Below are 18,550 nucleotides of genomic sequence, written 5' to 3'. Positions count from 1 at the left end.
TGTTTCAACAGCAAAGATAATGAAGATGTAATTGTCTACTAGATGTACGTATTTATGACGTTTACTGCATAGCCTATGGCAGATTCTGCTGCAGAGCTTGGGATTTTAGACGTTAACGGCAAGTGCGATGAAGCTAAGGTATCCAAGAATGTCTTATCCCACATTAGCGATTTTCCTCTGCTCCACGAGACCAAGTTAATCCATCAGGGCGCTTTACATCCGTGCGACTAATCCCAGTGGGTTCTAAAATAGCAGGGATACCAGAAGATGTTAATGCTCTCTTGATTATGTCGTTAATTGTTGAATGTCTAAACAAACGTCCCTTACTCTTGACACAGCTCACAGCGTAGTGACTGTAAGTGTTGACAAATTCCCCACATACACATTTATGTGGTTGGCAGATTTTACATTCAAGACGTAGATCAAATGGAGTCTTAAAATATTTGTTATCCATCAGCGTTCCAATATTTGGGGAAGGTAGAGCTAGTAGCCAGGAACCCACTTCTATTTCCTGTAGAGCCAAGAAATGTCCTACGACTTTGTATTTGTGTACTAACGATAATAGTACATTATGCAACGAGCCTATAATGGTAGTAATTAAGACGCGAGTATGTTTATGAAACGAGCGCAAGCGAGTTTCATAATTTTCATACGAGCATCTTTATTACCATTATAGGCAAGTTTCATGCGAATTTTTATGCTCGACTATATTTCTAACTTGAAATTATTCATAAGTATTCATGTTATTCTTATCTGACTGGGGAGCGGAACTGACCTTGTGCAATATCTCGTAAATTGTGACATGTGCGCAGACGCGAAAGTATTGATTTTTTCCGAGAAACAAATTTCATTGATCTTGACATTATCTAGAGAGTAAAATAAACATTAATCTTGATATAATCTTGAAATTGATTTAGACATTGAAAAACGAGATGACAAATTGAATTTATTTGAATATTATTTACAATTAACGCTAATTATTATAGTAACAGAACATAACCTTCTGCGACAGTATTGGATTTCCAGCCTCCGTGACGTTTCGCTAGTTTTCTTTCGATTGCATATCCGAGAATAATCGATACTTGCGCTTTCATATTGCTACAATGGTGTTTTCTGATTGGTGAAACACCTGAACTGTAATGAATAGGTGTACTTTAACGAGGTCCATTAACGGGCTGCTACCAATTGTATAATGACTACATTTCGGCATGGTCGAGCATAAAATAACTTTAGTTGCTGCAGAAAAAAGTAATTTACGAAGATTGTTGTATAATTTATATAGATTATAGAAATATCTCAGTACAGAAACCACCTCTCCAAGACCAATCGCTTCAGAGATATTGGTGGTTACAGACCCACCAACTTCTTATTACTGATTGGAGATGAGATCGCTGCTATCACTACAAACAGCTCTCTAGTTAGGACTCTGCTATCGGTAATCGGAACTTGACTGCCCTCCAGTACCCACCAATCAGACTGGCTAACTATTCACACACACATCAGAATGTGTAAATAATTCATACTTTTGTGTGCAGAATATCCTTCTACATACATTCATGCTGGGTTGACTGCGATTCTGATCCAGGATGAGATACATATCGCTGTACTCTGCTACACTGCACAATAACACAATGCTAATGTTTGTGGGAATGATCTTGTATTCATAATCTCTAATGTTTTAATACTACCAGCTGTCATGGGCGTAGCTTAGGGATTAGCGAGCGTGTATCATGCCGCGAGGCCGTTCTCAGTCGTAGATTCGAATCCCAATTGGGATAATTTATCTATTTATGTTTTCCAGATTCTTTTCCTCCCCAACTACTTAGCCTATATATGTTACAACCGTCGGCCTGGTTGGCGCAGTTGGTATAGCGTTGGCCTTCTATGCCCGAGGTTGCGGGTTCGTTCCCGGGCCAGGTCAATGGCATTTAAGTGTGCTTAAATGTGACAGGCTCAAGTCAGTAGATTTACTGGCATGTAAAAGAACTCCTGCGGGACAAAATTCCGACACTGATATAACTTCGGCAGTTGCGAGCGTCGTTAAATAAAATATATCATTTAACATTTAACTTAGAACCGTCGACTCATCCTAGTCACCATTTCAATATTATTATTAATTCCACAGATGATAGATAACCACGCTGTTGATACGACGTCGTTAAATAATGCTGCACAACATGAAATTTGCTTCAAACTGAAAATAATGTGGTTTTTATGTTTTAATTGTGTTAAATGCGAAAGTGGATTTCTCTTTTTTTACGTATTACTAAGATTTTTTATAGGATGTGTCGGGGTAATTTGTGTACAATGGGGTAATTTGGGTATAAGTTTCAATTTACTGAATAAAACTTGACCCAGTCTTCAAAAACATGTCGATTTAATATATTGTCTATTTCACAATAAATCATGAAGTGTTCGAAACTTGTGTTGATCATACTAGTAAAAAAAAGTTATTTTTTTATTTACAAATGTTTGCATGACACATCACATTCAAAGCAGTCCACACCTGTTGAGTAACGGTTAGCTTGTCTGACCGGGAAACCAGGTGGCCCGATTTCGAATCCCGGTCGAGGCAAGTTACTTGGTTTAGGTTTTTTCCGGGGTTTTCCCTAAACGTAATACGAGCAAATGCTGGGTAACTATCGCTGCTGGTCCCCGGATTCATTTCACCGGCATTATCACTTTCATTTCTTTCAGACTCGAAATATGTTGATGTAACGTCGTCAAATAACCCACTAAATAAAACATTCAAAGCAATATTGTAGGGGAAGCAGCTCTGTTTACAGTAACCAAATTCATGCATGTGTGCATTATATGTGTTTAGAAAATATTTTTAATAAATGTAGTAATGTATCATTAAAAGTTTGTTAGTTAATTACTATTTACAAATTTGGAGTAATTCGGTTAGTTGATAATTAACCTAGATTTCGTTCCAGATCATGCCACGTTCAAAAATTATGGATTGGTGGAAGACAAATAAATATCTGAAGTGTTTTCTGACCCTGATTTTAATGGGCGATATTTTAAGTTTACTAAATAAGCCTTATGAAGAACTTAAGTATTATCTTGTTAGGCCTAATTAAAAGTTTTAAATACCTATCTAACCTCTGTATTATGTTCTAGGATACATACATTAACGTATAGTTGGGATAATTTGATTTTATAAGGATTTTAAAGCATGTTTTATTTCAATAATACACATTATACCAAAATTTTCACATTCATGGGTTAAATTGAGTATAGTTAAATTTAAGGTTATTATTGTGATGAGAAGAGGCCAACATAGTTGAAAATGCAATAGAATCATTTTAGAAGGTCACGGTGCTAATATATAAAAAAACTGAATGAAAATTTTATCATGGTAAAAGGCTATGAGTCTCTAAACTTTAAAAGGGTTATTTTTATACCCAAATTACCCCAACCCACCTACATTAGAATCTTTATTTTCCATAATAGCTCCGCCAGCAAGCAACTGACACGCACGTTAAATAAAGTAATTCCTTTTCCTTTGTTCATACAATGTTTTACGTGAGCTGAAAGTTACCTATTTTGCTAATGATTCTTCTGATTAATTATTTATATCGCCATGGATTCAGTTTTTTTAATAGTTGGGTACTATGGAGTGTATAGTGTCTCAAAAGACATGTTAGAGTTTCAGAACATTATAACGATTAAACGGGACTTGGTACATCCAGTAAATTTGAATTTAATTTAAAAAATAACTTTTCTCTTGAAATGTATAAACAGTATTTCATTTTCGACTAAATTCGATTAAGAATATTAGGAGTGATAGATTTAACATCTTCCTTGATTCGCTATTTCAAGTGATGATTATTGTGATCCGTAGACTATACGGTTTGTTTCACATTCTCCAAAAAAATAAAAATCCAAAGTGTCATATCCGGAGAGCGTGGAGGCCATTGCTCTATTCGCCACTCTCAATCCAATGCCGTTGGAACATCACAACAAAAAAAAAATCCTTAACAATGTTACTATAGTGTAGAGGAGCGCCATCCTGCTCAAAATTATACAGACATCAAATTTCGATAGCCTACTGCAAACAGTTGAACATGAATAGCCAATTATGTTTTGTTACAGAGCATTCCGCAAAAAGAAATGGTCTAATTAAACATTTCCGTTACCATTGTTGAGATAACTACTAATTACTCACTATAATAGGCCTATGATAAAAATAGCTAAATATTCTATATAAAATACTGTATGTTGCATCTACAGTAATTAGCTTAAATTGGATTAAAGAATAGCATGTAGGAAAGACAGAAACCAAGTTTAAGTGAATCGAAAGACATTATCACTTCGTCATCCATTGCAATCACCGTCATTATTTTCAATAATAATAATAATAATAATAATAACAAAAGGTTTACAGGTCTATTCAATACTGTTTCCAAAGCTCAGATAACATTCCAGTTTTCCCCATCTCCTTCTGGGTCTTCCAAGGTATCGTCGTCAATTGGATATATAATGTAGGTCTACAGAAATTTTAGATAGTCCATTAATTTTCACCCTGTCAACATTTAATAGCTAATTACATTAAAATTTCAGCATACCTATTAATTTTAGGAAGAGTTCAACTTCTAATTTTTGCTCTACACATGTCTGTATAACTTTGATCTGAATGAGAAAATGTTCTAAATAAGTTTATAAGACGCGCATTCCAATTACCGACAATTTTCCGCTTAAAGTCCAAATTTAACAGCCATATTTCAAAGTTGCCTTGAGTGATGTATTGTGAAGCCATAATTTTGTGCTGGTCAAAAATAAAGTCGTGTCGCAGTTCCATTTATTTGGTTATATATTTGTTGTTTGACATCGGTAGCACAAATATGTACCGAAAATATGTTTCATTGATAAACCTACTTGAAAGAGACTACTTGTTTGATTAGAAATCTAAATGTGAATAAAATTATTAAAGGGAATTTTGTTGAAAGTATGTCAGGATCTGTTGAACTTGTATTTCTAAAGATATGTAAAATCGATGATAATGTTCGGTTATGAAATTTGGCTTTTGAGAAAAGATTATTGAGAAAGCCTAGAAATGCAATAAATGAGGTTCCTCAGATTCTTCATAGTGGCTACAAGAAGAGACCAATTTTAAATAAAAAGTAAAAGAAAACACACAAGCAATTAATGTGGTTGTAAACATAATGAAATATAAATCATACTTCAAAAATCATACAGCCAAATTCATCAAACTGGACTTCAAAAAGAATTCTCGCCTGCGTTCCGAGAGAAAGCAGAAGTTTTGGAAGACCAGAGAAACGTCAGTCAAAGTAGATACGATATTCGGAACGGATCCTGGAGGCCTAAACCTTGATCGACAGAACAAAAAGCACAAGAAGATGAAGAAATATAAATGGGAAAGTCCAAACAAATTATGAAATAATAGTTTCAAATTATTTTATTATTTTCGTTATTTGGACAATTCATATGAATTGTACCTTTTTTGTAATGATGAAGACATTTAGGGTGACTATTACACTCTTACTACGTCATACTACTTTTGACCTATAAAACGGTACGAAAGGGCGTATTTCAACCAATCATGGCTGCTTATCGCACAATTTTATCGCGTCCCTAGCATTTGTTTAATTTTATCGCGTCCCTAGCATTTGTTTCTTTGTTTGCCAACATTTGAAACTGCGCTGGTCTGGACGTCAAAAAAAATATATAGGCCTATATATATACTTACAAACCACTCCAGTCGATGCACAGCAGTTTCAAATATGACTCGCATTGGCATTCAAGAACAAGAATTAATCAAAATCACTGATCATACCTATGCATCTTCTGAAATCCGATTTACAAATAAATGAAGAGCACCATTCGGAAATCCTGAATAAGTTGAATACACCATGTAGGCCTAAATCAACGAGTTCCACTTCTATTACGCACACGTCCAATATAACATCAATTGAACCACCAACCACATTCAAATTTAAAATTGTACATTCAATAATTATTCCTTTTAAAATTATTCATTCGGAAATCCTGAATAAGTTGAATACACCATGTAGGCCTAAATCAACGAGTTCACTTCTATTACGCACACGTCCAATATAACATCAATTGAACCACCAACCACATTCAAATTTGAAAATTGTACATTCAATAATTATTCCTTTTAAAATTATTCATGTTTATTTTTTATGTCATCGTCGTTAATTAAAACTTTTCTAACACTTGTGTACAGTATATTAGTTAGGTTATGTTATAGCTTGTGCTATATGATATTATGGATAGTCACGTATCAGAGATTGTTTAATATTAAGATTTATTGAAAATCATCTGTCAAGTGACGTTGATTACTGGGATTCGGATAATTGAAGTGGAATGCAACTGTCTTAATAAAAATGAAACTGAATCAACAAAACCTTCTTGACTAGTAACAGGCCACAGAGTTCAATGATGATTCCATAGTTGGCACAACTGATACCGGTAACAAGAAAACATAATCATAAAACACTACTGCCATGTAGCGTAATGTTGAGATGGTACAATAATAATAATAATAATAATAATAATAATAATAATAATAATAATAATAATAATAATAATGATGATAATGATAATAATAATAATAATAATAATAATAATACTTATTTGTCAGAAACCAGTGTACAAGGCCTGGATATGACATCGTCAGGTTCGATAGTTGATACATTTGAAGATAGTTGTATTTTCATAAGCCAATTAATATTTTATTGTATTGGAGTACTTTGTTACTTCTAATCTTTATATACTTTCTTCTAATCGTGTAATAGTCAATTAAATCCCACTCGAGTTTTGATTTTCTCTAGATAAATCAAAACCTCTAGTGAGATTACTGTTGATAATTATTAGGGTAAGAACGTTTATTTTTTATCTTCAAACTCATAAAAGGACGAGAAATTTAAAAACATATCAAACCTGCGACATAATATGTACTGCTTGGTAGAGGTCTCTAGAAATGTTATTCAGGTTCTATTGATTGAATATATGAAAAGGATGTATGCATACAAAATAATCTCTCACAGTTTCTTGGGAAACTATAAAGTTTTGCTTAGTAAGGACTGAATCAATCTCTTATAGAATAGTTACTATTGTTAGTTCTCAATGCAGAATGCCAAACTAAACTGACCAACCTTCCCATTATCTCCTGCCTTAGTTGCCTCATGAGTGATGTCTTCTTGATGTCACTTCCAACCTGTCTTCGGACAGTTGACTGAACAGCAACAACAAAAACAAGAATTGCTCTATCTTTTGTAGTGCTGCTACGACACATGCAGAGTGTTTCCGGACTAGTGTTACAAACTTTCAGGAATGATGGGGAAGGGCACATGTATCAATTTGAGATAAGGTACCCTGGTCCGGAAATGACTGAGTCGAAAGTTAGAAGCAAAAATAATTGTGTGGAAATGACAATTTTATTCCTCTGTACACCTTATTTATGTGTATTTATCTGTACATCTTACACATACTGTATTCATCTGACGTTGTTAACGTTGTCTAATTACAGTATTCCATTCAGTGCGCTATCTGTGTGGTGCGGACAGGAAACTATACTAAAGCAATGAAGATAGCGTAATGTGTAACGGACATGGTCGGTCCTGATATACACGTCTGTAGACAGCAGTGTATGTGTACAAGTTGCAGTGTCCAGTCGATCAGTCCTAGTGAAAAGGTGGAGTACACGAGAGCGGAATATGCAGACCTGAGTTTCGAATAAGGATTACCCAATGGGAACAGTAGACAAGCTAACCGATTGTATCGGAACAAGTACTTACGTAGGAAACATCTGGCCCATACTTTCTTTCCACTACTGTTCCAAAGATTAAGGGAAGGAGGGCACGTGGTGCCAAATTACAATTCCATTTCCACACAAATATTTTTGCTTATAACTTTCGACTCAATCATTTCCGAATCAGGGTTCCTTATTTCAAATTGATACATGTGCACTTCCCCATCATCCCTGAAAGTTTGTAACACAAGCCCGGAAACACTCTGTATAAGACGACTCAAAGTTCATAAATATTAATATATCTTTCCTGGATTGTTCATATACGTATTACTAATAAAATCTGTAAACATCTGCACGGGGATTCCCTTGTCATGCGTTGCCATGACGAAAGATCACCGTTTTAGGCAATACAGGATAGATAAAAGACAATGAATACATATTGCGTACTCATGCTATGTGAAAGGAATATCAATGTCCACATCCTTCCTGGAAATCAAACCCGGATTCACTGGATTCTTAGATGAAAATGTTACTTCCAGTAGTGAAAATACATAAAATGGCACGTGTTAAAATTGTTAAATCGAGGAACTAGACACACGGAAGTTCTGCCACATTTCACACAGTGAAGCAGCAGGAAGCTACTACAGATAAGAACTCTTTCCGTTAGGATATAAAACTATACTTGAAGATGCGACACGCACTTCCAGTGACAGTATCCTCATTTCTAGAAGTGAGTCTACAGTTTCAGAGTATACATCCATTCAAATAAGATCTGTAAGTAGCGATAAAATTTTGATTAAAATACAAAGATACCTACACAGATAGCCTATATATTTCAATTTATTCTTTAGAGAAAATACCTTTACGCGAACAGCTAGAAAATTAGTTTGCCTTGTCTGTAAGCCTAGTTCAATTCTCAGGTTATCCATATGAATGAAAATGTATTAGGGCAGGTTTGATAACAGTACACTCGCTCTGTGTTTTGATTCCATTATGATTTTTATATTATCACTAGGCAGCGCATTTTCGTTCCCAAACGTAAAGAGGATCGAGTAATTTCGTCTGGTAGCTACATCTGCTACGTCACGCGGATAAGAAAGCAAGGTCGAACTGTAAGCAGGTACGCATGGTGCCATTTAATAATAATGATGTAATGTATTATAAATATACCCCTATAACGTCTTATAACGTAGAAACAACATTCTCTTAGTTTAAACAAATGTAATGTCCGTAAAAGATTTGCATTTCATAACCTCAGAATATATTATATTTTCGTTCACTGCAACGGGATAGGTTTTGATGAACGAATTATTTGTATATATTGTGTAAAATATAAATATTGATAATTTACATATTGATTTTTGTTATTATTCAATCCCCGCAACGTCATGTGACGTAGGAAGAACATTTTCTTAGCTTAAACAAAGTTTTACTGGCAGTTATAGTAAAAGGTATGCATTTTATAATGTCAGAATATATCATGTTCTATGATATATTGTATATAATAGTATATAATATATATTATAGATCATAACAATAAACATGATACAGATTAACTGTAAATACTCTTTATATAATATATTAAATAATTTCATTTAACGAAATCAGCTCCGTTACGGTGAACAAAAACATATATATATATATATATATATATATATATATATATATATATATATATTCTGAGATTATGAAATTCATATATTTTAATATAACTGCCACTGAAACTTTATTTAAGTTAAAAAGATGTTCTTTCTACATCACATGACGTTGCAGGGACAAAATAATAACAAAAATCAATATACAAATTATCAATATTTATATTTTTCACAATATAAATAAATAAGTCGTTTATCGAAACCTATCCCGTTGCAGTGAACGAAAATATATATTCTAAACTTATAAAATACAAATCTTTTACGAATATCACATAAAATTTGTTTAAACTAAGAGAATGTTGTTTCTACGTCATATGACGTTACAGGGGCATATTTATAATACATTACATCAGTGATGTTAAAGCAAGCGCATTTTTCTGACCTTGACGTCGTGCACGGACATCAAGCGCTAAGTATGAAAAGGGGAAGGGTTGTGTATATGAATAAGCAGCCTGTTGGATTAAGAAAAAAGGGGTGCACAAACTTCAGAAGGAACGTGAAATTTTATGTTGTTGCTTTCATATGGTTTCTTTATGTTTGATATTATCTATATTGTCTGTAAAACAAAAGTGCTAATACCATTTTCTTAATATTGCAGTTGTGTTTTAAATGTTAATAACATAATAAAGAGTTAAGAAGGAATATTCACATAAGTTCCATAATAGTACAACTATACTGTACTAAATGGATGAAACACATCATTCATAAAGAAAGTGATACCTATCCCCAAAAAAAGAGATTGAGTATGACATGATAAGTTGAAATTGATATTGATAGTACCTTTAGCCTTATAAAAGTAATCAATAAACCAATCAAAACAATATTACAGTACAAGCCAAAGTTACCTAGGTGGTGTATATATTTTAAGTGTAACTAATATTCCATAACAAAACCCTTATCGCATTATGCTTTTAAGGTGATATTGGTGAGCAATTTCTTGTCATCAGAATATTAAATTATTTCTCGAAATGTTCTGAAGCTATAGAGCTGACATTTTTACAGCACATATGAATGTAACTTTTGCTTATGATGTAACAGTAGTTGCTTTGTTAATTCATTTCCTTACAAACAATTTCATGCGAATATTTTCAAAATTTTCAATACACTATCTTCAGTAATAGGTACGTATTTACGGTGTATTAGATTCACGAAAACATTCTGTAAGGCTACTAAATAAATAGGCCTATATCTGAAAATTTCACTTTTCTATAAAAAAAGTTGAACGGCTGGGGGGATCATCGTGCTAACCACACGATACCTCCAATCTGGTTGGATGATCGTCAACCTCTGCTTCGGCATGTGGGCGTGGGGCCAGCAGCCGGCTGGTCGGTCTAGGCCCTTCACGGCTGTAGCGCCACGGATTATTATTATTATTATTATTATTATTATTATTATTATTATTATTATTATTATTATTATTATTATTATAAAAGTCGAGAAAATATTTCTTTTGAATAAAAAAATCAAACTTGTCAAAATGAACATTAAAATTAAAACTTACATTCTTATAATGCACTTATACTTCTCAGACAATTCTAAAAATTAACATGGATACTGTTGTAATAAGTTCTCTTCCCTTTATTTATTCAATCAGTGCTGGCCATTACTGAATATAGCTCGACCAAGCGGCACGTACTACCTCTTTCGTCTGTCTCTTTCCCTTCCGTTGTCAAGCGCTCAGGCTCTCCTGGGCTCTAAAGCGCGCGCTTGCTCCTATGGGCATCAATTGACATGACTGCATTACATCATTATTATTTAATGGCCCCCATGCGTACCTGCTTGCAATTCAACCGTGCTTACTTATCCACGTGACGTAACAGATGTAGCTACCAGACGAAACTACTCAATCCTCTGTACGTTTGGGAACTAAAATGCGCTGTCTAATTATCACATAGCACGAGGACGAAAGCGATTTTGTAAACTGGAATTCTGATGCATAAGTAAGCCTATACCTAATATCTGATCATTCACTTCAATGACAACACTAGTCTTATGAGGGAAAAAATAATATTATGTTACTGAGGGAGTATCTATACATGTATAATATTGTATGTAGCCTACATTATGTATGTTTACATAAGTTACGTATTATGAATCTTAATCTGGAACTGTGGAGTACCGTACTTTAAACTTTATATTTAGGCACAATAATGAATCTTTTTTTGAGAAACCTCATAAGTAAGGAAATACAAAGTTTTGGGGGAACACAAAAGATTGTTCAAAAGAAATGCATGAATTAAGAATTGGAATATTTGAAATGGAAAAGTTTGTAAAAACACAACGAATATTTCTGTATGCAAAAAAAAAAAATATATATATATTTTAAATAGAATATAATTCAATATTCATATTTGAAAATGTTTGACTTTTGGGGTTTCTCAAAATATGGTAAAATTTTAATAAAGCAATTTCTCTATTTCATGATATAATTGAAAATTTTGTTAAAAAATAATACGAATTTGATTCTCAAAACCAGTATTAAGTTGACTTCATAAATTTTGCTTCATGTGAACAAATTTTACACTAACCTGTATGAAATGTCACTAATGAAGTTCTCTATGAAATAATAATACAATAATACTTTACACAAAACACGAAAATAGCCTGTGTCCCCCAGAATTACAACCCGGATGTAAGATATGGTATGTCGAAAGGCTAGTTGCAAGACTAACTTTGTACCAAATTCTAATTGCAATTTTATAAAAGCCGCTCTGTTTCAGGTATAAATCATGCCAGTATTTGGATGGATGACTTCCACATTTATCTTAACCACAGCACTGACATCTGTGGTATGGACACTACCCAACAGGTTTTTTGAAGTTATGAGACACCATGGTAGCACAGGAGCCCCAGAAATACTGCCAGCAGAATTCAAATCAGGGTATATCCATCGACCTGGTTTGGGGTATTACAAGTTCTACGACATAGCGGCTGATTGGGGTAGTGCCTGGAAACAATGCTACGAAGACAATGCTCATCTGGTCGTCATCAATTCGGAAGAAGAGAAACATCTTGTTAGAAAACTTGCTACCAACACTAAGAAATACTACGTGTTTATTGGTATCCATGATCTATTCAAACACAATCACTTCGTCACCATACTAGGTACGTTAAAATTATGTAGTCTGATATAATTTTAAAACACCAAAATTTAAATTTCATTGTTGTGTTAAGTGTAAAAATTTTGAGTCATGAAAATTATAAATATAGGATGTCCGGGTGCAAAGTATCCCAAATAAGGAAACGCATTCACAGACTGTACGGAAACGCATTTGATTTGTAGAAGTGTGACGAAGATATAAGTTGCCTACTGTGTACAGAGAGGGAATACATCAGTTGCGTTCAATGTAACATTTTACGTCATCCCTTACTTCCTCTGTTGTATGTATCTGATTTCAAAAGAAAAATTATATGTGATCGGATTCACTCCTCCTATCGAGGTGATACCGATCAACAATAAAAGTTAAAAAAAATTAAATTTAAAACAATGGAGGATATTACATTCGGTAGATAGGATTATGAAGAATATAGGATGCAGCCTAGGATGTATCCTTAAATGAGCAGTTCTCAAACTGCGAGTCGCGGCCCCCGATCCGCGCTGTAACTTGATGGGAGGAGGGGTGAAATAAATAAACAAGGCAATATATTTTTTTGTATTTTAATTTCAAATTGAAATTATAATTTAAAATATGATCAAAACGAAAGCATTGCAATAAAACATTTATAAGGCACAGGTCTAATGACTAATATGTGCCTGCTTTGAATTACAGCCTGTCCAGGTTTTTTCAATGGAGAAATTTCGAGACGTAACTAGCGTTGGAACTTCAAGTGACAAACTCATAACACATTCCCAATGGAACAACTAACAAGTCACCCGCAGACGCGCTGCTTTTGTAGTCGCATATTTTTAATCCAGAAATTTCCAGACTCATCGATATCTGCCGTGAATATTCGGGTAACAGGAAATGACGTTATAATACGGCACGACTGCACTACATCGACAACGATAACCATGTTGTCAATCGAGTTTAAATTTTCCCGTATAGGAATTCTCATTCATCTTTTTGTCTTATATTATGGGGAGTACAGAATTATCAGTCCCGAGCCGTGGCGTCGTGGTCTAAGCATCCTGCCTAGGACTCGCATTACGGAATGCACCCTGGTTCGAATCCTCATGGGGGAAGAAATTTTCTCATGAAATTTCGGCCAGTGTATGGGACCGGTACCCACCCAGCATCGTGATGTACTTGGGGAGCTATGATAGGTAGCGAAAATCCGCTTTCGCAAATCAGCTATAACGGCTGGGCGATCATCGTGCTAATCAGACGATACCGCCATTCTGATTGGATGATCGTCCACCTCTGCTTCGGCATGTGGACGTGAGGCCAGCAGCCGGCTGGTCGGTCTTGGCCCTTCATGGGCTGTAGCGCCATGGATTTATTTACAGAATTATTCGAGGCAAAAAAGGGAGCGCGAAATACGAAAGTTTGAGAACTGCTGCCTTAAATGGTTAAAACTTAGAAAACTTAAAATTTTGATCGGATTCAACCCGTGTTATAGTCGGAGGCACCGATTTTGGCAGGTGACCTCGATGACATTTCCAGTAAGCGAGCCAATATTGTTTGTGTAAGCTAAGAGAATGAGATGCGATGACATTCTGAGTCTTTCATATTTTCATAACAGCAGCTCATATCAATTATCCTTATTATGAAACACACCACGGTACAGTCCTATTCAAAGAATACCTTAAATAAATGTAAATGACTTCCGTTCGCCATGATTTTACAATACGTCTCCCACATTTTCTAAATTAAATTAATTCTTAATTAAAAGGAAAAGCATTGCATTGCGCATATATATAATCCTACCATTACCAGATCAATATACAAGATTTGTCCAGTAATAATCTAGGGATCTTCTATTGGTGGTGCGACAATTCGAGTTAATAAAATTACGATTCTTCTTAATAATCAAAATATAATTTGGTTAATTGAGTAAAATTGCATGCTGCGGAAGTTAGATTTATATAAAGGTATAATAAATAGGATTGTAATGGATATTACAAGGGCAATGATTTCTTCACACGCACACTGTGAATAGAACAGAGAAGAAAGCATTTTAAAATATTCGAAATCGTACAAAATATCGGAGAAACCAATTTTCCCTGCACAAATTGCACCAATTGAAAAATATAATTACCATTCACAATAAATACTGTATTTTATGGATTCTAAAAAGTTGTTTATTAATCTAGAGGTATTGGCTGATGACTATACTAAATTCCAGCACAACATTCATTCAGAATATGTAGAAATTACACTTTGGATTTTACTAAATGTATAGGCCTACTATCAAAAGGCGTTACATACCCCTTTAAATACTGTACATGTGTTACCTGTGCAATATCCGATGTTAAATTTTTTAAAATATAATTCATAGCACTGAAACTGCCATATTGAATTCGTACAAATTGTATTATTCGTAATTTTCGTCTCGAAAACCCCTAAGATATCTAATTTAATTTTTCATCCATTTATGTCCCACTCCACAAATTTAGGGACAAAGTCGGGGTAAATAATAGGCCTACCTTATTCGTATTCTGTGATCGCAAAGATCCCCAGTTATCGACTTTCATCGAGATCGGATGACATGAGATTTCTCACTCCCTTCTGCCTTTTCATCAGTACCTTAGAATATGGTATTTAAAAAATCTAAGAATGTTTAACCAATATTGTAGAGAGTAACCTTAATTTTAGATTTTACGTCTCTAGTTAAATATAGTTTAGTGAATTTTTAAAATTGTCAACTCCTTTCTCTCTCCTCTCTGCTAGGGAAAAAAAAAAAAAAAAAAAAAAAAAAAAAACCTCAAGTTATTTCAAGGGAGTAGCCTACATGAAATTGAATTTTTTTTTACTTTCCTTATACATTTTAGAAACAATTCTGAGAGATGAGATGAATAGTCTAACCCAATTTTATGAGTGAATCTTTGTTTTAAATTTAAAGGCTGCACGACTGCTGGTTAAAAAAATAAATCGGTATAATTATTTTGATCATTACTGCCTCCCATTTTCCATCCCTTAACGTTCGTATTTCGTAAAACTCAGTCTTATCTATTGACTAAGGATTAACATATTTCCATATATATAACATATTATATTTCCATTTCGTACAATATTCCGGTCACGAGACATAATCATATACTTTGTCTTTTCGGGATTTACTACCAAACCTATCGCTTTATTTGCTTCAAATAAAATTTCCGTGTTTTCCCTAATCGTTTGTGGAGTTTTTCCTAACATATTCATGTCATCCGCATAGACAAAAAGCTGATGTAACCAGTTCAATTCCAAACCCTGTTATCCTGAACTTTCCTAATGGCATATTCTAGAGCAAAGTTAAAAAGTAAAGGTGATAGTGCATCTCCTTGCAGTGAATTGGAAAAGCATCAGATAGAAACTGGCCTATACGGACTCTGCTGTAAGTTTCATTGAGACACATTTTAATCAATCGAACTAGTTTCTTGGGAATACCAAAGACACATATAGACGACTGTAATATTTGTTTAGTTCTTGAGGTGACTGTCCAGAGTGCAATAAATACTCGGGCGTGCATGTTTACTCTTATGTCCTACCCATTCCACTGCGACAAAGATAACAGCCGATCTTGCAGCGGTGACGAACTCGCTCTCCAGTTTGCATTAAGAAAATCCAGCTGCCAAAATCCCTGGCGCGACCTATACAGTACCTTTTTAACATTTTTCTGTATCAAATATTTAAATATCTACGTCGTTTTACACTAGTATGTATTTCTAAATATTTTAACACGCTTTAAATGAATACTTATTCCAGTATGACGTCATAACTCCGCAAAAATAGTCCCACTTTGTTTCCATACAAATATCTACTTCTAAACACAATATTTGACGTGTCTAAGATTTTTTGTCGAAAATCCCCTCATCCTAATTTAATTGTAAATATGCCTTATTTTTAAATACATCGTATAATAAACGCATACACATGTAGTGAAAAAATGTCATTCTGTTTTAGGTAATGAGATAGGAGAATCAAGAATAAATAAATTTGATCCATACAAGAAACTGCACAATAGTGGTCTAGAACACTGTGTGGCGATAAACAGAGAAGGAAATTACAGTCCGATAAAATGTAGCCACCACTATCCATTTATTTGTGAAAAAGAAGAGTGAAGTTCTGACGGAAAGGCGCTGCACCAACCACTTTGAGAAATTAATGCACACTGTGATGAGCATTATTCATGAAAATGTCAATCAAATCCTATAACGCTCTGTGAATAAAAACGAAACACTTGTGACTATAAAGTGTCGAGTGGATTTTCAGTTCTGTCATAGTCGTATTCGTAATATATATCGTTAATAATCGAACATTTAATGTGTTAGATTATTTGTAGAACATTGATGTTATAGCCTATGACGTAAGTAAGTTGGCTGCAATAAATGAGCTATTTTTTCAATCCTCAAGAAATTAAATATGGTAATTCGGTAGAAAACGTTGGTCAATATAGTACACTGGTCTACAGTGATTTTTGCTACTGAACAAAAACAAGTGTACAACCCTTATTTGAGTGTGCTGATTACAGCTCTGAAGTTCGTTTTCTTCTATCACGTCACAATTTTAAAATAACATTTTTAATGTTTATATTTTTAATACATTTAGTTCCACTTTATTTATTTTATTGTGATTTTGCTACTGAACAAAAACAAGTGTACCAGCCCTAATAAATTTGAGTGTACTGATTTCAGATCTCAATTCCGTTTTTTCTGTCACATCAATATTTGTAAAATAAAAAAAAATAAATTTTTAATTAAGTGTGACACTACGTTCAGGTCAAAAGTAATTGCTCTCGAACTCGAAGCTTGGGCACATTTTGTATTAGCGTCAACTAGGTTTTTAGGAAATTATCGAGCTGATAATTACGCTGAGCTAGTATATAACATGCTTAGTGCATTTCAGGTTGTCGCATATCTTTAAAAATGCACTTTCTTCCTTCACGCCTTGACTTTTTCCATCAAATATCGGCGCTGTGAGTGACGAACATGGTGAGAAGATTAATCAAGACATAACAACGATGGAATCCAGGTACCAGGGTCAATACGGTCCGAGATAATGAGTGATTTCTGCTGGTTCCTACAGCGATCAAACACATGCCAACATAAGCGGAAAAGCAAAGGTCTCAAGCACTTTTAACAGAGATTTTAGTGCTTACTACATATTGTAAGTGTATATCTTCGTATGAATGTATTTAAAACAATATAACAATTTACAAAGAATATAGGCCTATAAACTAAGCTCAATTTATATCTCTGACTTTACGGTACAGGTATGTACTGAATAGTAAGATTTAGAATTAATGTTAGTCCCATAACTAAAAAACCTGGCGTTCTATGATAAATCTCATTACAGATCTGGAATCAGTATAAAACATTTGAAATTTCCTCAGTAGCATATAAAAAGGATTTTTTTATAGACCAGTGGTATCAGTGGCAGGTTAGGTTTGGTTTGTTCAAGTTTTTCGTATGCCTACCAAAAAACGTAAAAAATGCGAGGCAAACCAAAACTCTAAACATACCAAACCTAACCTGTCACTGATCCTCGATGATGTCATTGATTTACGTCATATTGACTAACGATTTATACCGAATTACTTAAAATATGTTTACTGTTTAGTCGTAGGCTTTCTGAGAGTTGCTGTAAGCCCCTGTTTCCGAAACTGCTATTGATTTTGTGTGAGATATCTCCTTTCTCTTTTTGTTTTTATATTACTAGACTTAATATACTGTAGCTAACTACTAAATAATATTGTTTACTTCTTAGTGTAGCTTATATTTTCAGGTAAACTGCTTTACTTGAATCATTTTGCGCCGTTATTGTCTTGTAAAATCATTTTATTGTAATTATTTTATTTTATTAAAATACGTTTTATATTATTTATAATTGTTCTGGTTGAATGAAAGAGAAGACCTAAAGGCCTTGACTCTAGCAGACAAATAGAGAAATAAATTAATACATAAATCAATAAATGAATAAATAAGTAAATAGATAAATAAATAAAATATTTGTGGGGAGAATCATTTATTTCGGTCTTAAATGTGGAACTTAAAGAACAACTATATCTTTAT

At 33.9% G+C, this 18,550-nt stretch overlaps 1 long non-coding RNA gene across 1 annotated transcript; it reads left to right on the top strand.

Annotated features, from left to right (window-relative positions):
• The first annotated feature begins 8,362 nt into the window (after positions 1-8,362).
• LOC138694620 (uncharacterized) lies at positions 8,363-18,358 on the top strand. Its single transcript, XR_011330984.1, has 3 exons — positions 8,363-8,515; positions 12,117-12,501; positions 16,443-18,358. It is a non-coding gene; the product is annotated as an uncharacterized lncRNA (long non-coding RNA).
• The last annotated feature ends 192 nt before the right edge of the window (positions 18,359-18,550 follow it).

The sequence above is a fragment of the Periplaneta americana genome, chromosome 2, assembly GCF_040183065.1.
Source record: "Periplaneta americana isolate PAMFEO1 chromosome 2, P.americana_PAMFEO1_priV1, whole genome shotgun sequence".
NCBI classification, from domain to species: domain Eukaryota; kingdom Metazoa; phylum Arthropoda; class Insecta; order Blattodea; family Blattidae; genus Periplaneta; species Periplaneta americana.
The sequence above is the reverse complement of the archived record's forward strand: the minus strand, read 5'-3'. Positions and strand labels throughout refer to the sequence as shown.